This window comes from Myotis brandtii, unplaced genomic scaffold (assembly GCF_000412655.1).
Source record: "Myotis brandtii unplaced genomic scaffold, ASM41265v1 scaffold84, whole genome shotgun sequence".
NCBI lineage: Eukaryota > Metazoa > Chordata > Mammalia > Chiroptera > Vespertilionidae > Myotis > Myotis brandtii.
The window spans coordinates 550,580-552,813 of NW_005371410.1; positions in this window are offsets into that span (position 1 = coordinate 550,580).

A 2,234-nucleotide genomic window follows, 5' to 3' on the forward strand; every position below is an offset into this window, starting at 1 on the left:
TGCCCCCCCCCCCGCCCCCTGCACACACTCAGAGTTGATTGATACAAAGCCGTGCATTTGTGTGGTGTGCCCTTTTACACATTGACTTATTCCAGGCTCTCAAATGAATATGCTCCAAAAAGGGAACGATGTGTGAGAAGACATACACACACATTTCTGTAGGAGCGGGAGGCATATGTGTGGGTGGGGAGAATGGGAGTGTGAAATCAAAAGGATGATTAAGAGAATTTGACAAAGAAAACGACTTCTTCCACCCATTTAACACCCACATTAATCCACTTGGATGATCAAATGCAAAAGACAAAGAGAATTACAACCTTTTCCAGGCCAAGAAATAATAATTATTTAGAGGAAAATCTTGGCAAAATGAAGACTAAACCAAGCAGAGGGAGAGAGAGAAAGAGAAGAAAAAAAGCCAACAGTTGTTAGGCCATGGTGTTTGGGCAGGCATTGTATATGTCCCCTGCTTTCGGTTTAAAAGGAAAAAAATAGAAAGAAAAAAGTCAAACTCTTTCTTTAAGAAGTAATGGAAAATGTGACTGTGATAACCCTGGTCTCCCCCTCACAGTGGCTCCGCACCATTTTCCTGGTCGAGGTACCAGAGGTCAGCGAGGAAAGGGTGAATTCTCAAGACTGTGCGGGTGGGAGTTTGTGTCCTTCTATACAAGCTGCTCCTTTTTAAGTGCTGGGTTTTATTTTGAAAAGCTCTGCTGTCCCCTGATAGAAGGAGAGAGTGGGAGTGGGAAGAGGTAATGTGTGAACGAGGTTAGAAGCGGAGAGAAAAGGGAAGGAGAAAAGACAGGATAAGTCCAGCTTTCTCGGGAAGCGTATTGTATTGTTAGGCTTGCCTGGCTCTGTGCCAAGAGCTCAACGGAAAGTGAATTTCTCTGATTGAATTCCATCCGGAGATATCATAACCTCAAAAGGCTACTATTACCCAGAGGGCTTCAGATGGAAGGAACCATTTGTGCGTGACTCTTGAAAAGCAAGGAATTACAATTGTCATTTGACAACACGGGACGGTCAGGCCAGCTCCTTTCAGGGCAGGGCAATTGTTGACATAATCTGGCCCAGGGTCCCCTTCGGAGGGACCAGCCTCTGTTTTCTCCGGCTTTTTTTTTTTTTTTTTTTGCTCAGCAGGTGCAGCTGCAAGAAAACTGGCGAGTTTCACAAAAACTAACAACAACAACAAAAACAGGCTCAAGCTGATTTAAACATCAAATGCCAACCCTGTGTAAGCAGAATAAGGCGTCAGGTCCCTGTGCAGGTCTTCACGGTCCTTGGAACTAAGTTTATCTTTTTAAACCAAAAGAGGCAGTGAAAATAATACACCCCCCACCCCTAAAGCTAGTAGAAACCAAAACACAGGCTAAATGAAGACACGGGAAAAGAAATGGAAGTTGGCTCTCTGATTTGTATGGATAATTTTTTTCTTCTTTTGAGCTGGCACAGCAAAGAGAGCTGTATGATGTGATAGATAACAGAGGCTTTTCAAATGTTCCCCACTCGCACCCCCCCCCCCCCCCCGTTTATCCATTCCCTTCTTCCTCTTTAACCGCCTTCCTCATTCACTGCAGCCTGTATCCCTCCTTCTTTTTCTCCAGTCCTTTCAGCATTAAGTAGTGAGAGTTGCTTCCCGAAGCTTAGCTCTGATAATAAACCTCTTGTGCGGTGACTCCATTTATTCTTAGATACACACAACCTGTTTTGAATGGGGCTATGGAGAGAAACTCAAATAGAATTAACCACTCTTTTCAGAAGTTGTTGAATACAAGCTTTGGTTCTCAAAATCAAGTTTCAATGACTGGTTTCTTTTGAACAAAGTGCAAAAGAATTTAGAATAATAAGTGTAACAAGATGGAGAAAATTTTATTCACCAGTATTCTTCAGGAAAGCCCTATAGGCTTTGGGAGAATTACTTTGATAAACCACTTTGGTGGGGGATTAAGGCCCCAAAGTATGCTCACGTAACAAAAGACGGTCCCTAAACTGCCTTCGAAAGAGGGTGGGTCCTGTTACTTGGGGAGTCCTTTGTTTTGCTGAATTCAGTGATTAGTTTTGTAGTCCAGTTTGGAGGAAGGGGAGGGGGAGGGAAGAACTGGATGCCTCAGAGAAGAAGTTCAAGTTTCAGGATGCTGAGGGGAGAGAAACTGAGAAAAGAAAAGAGGAGAAGCACAAGAGAAACCCCAAGGCCCTCACAGCTAAGGTGGGTGGGTGGGTGGGTGGGGGACAAT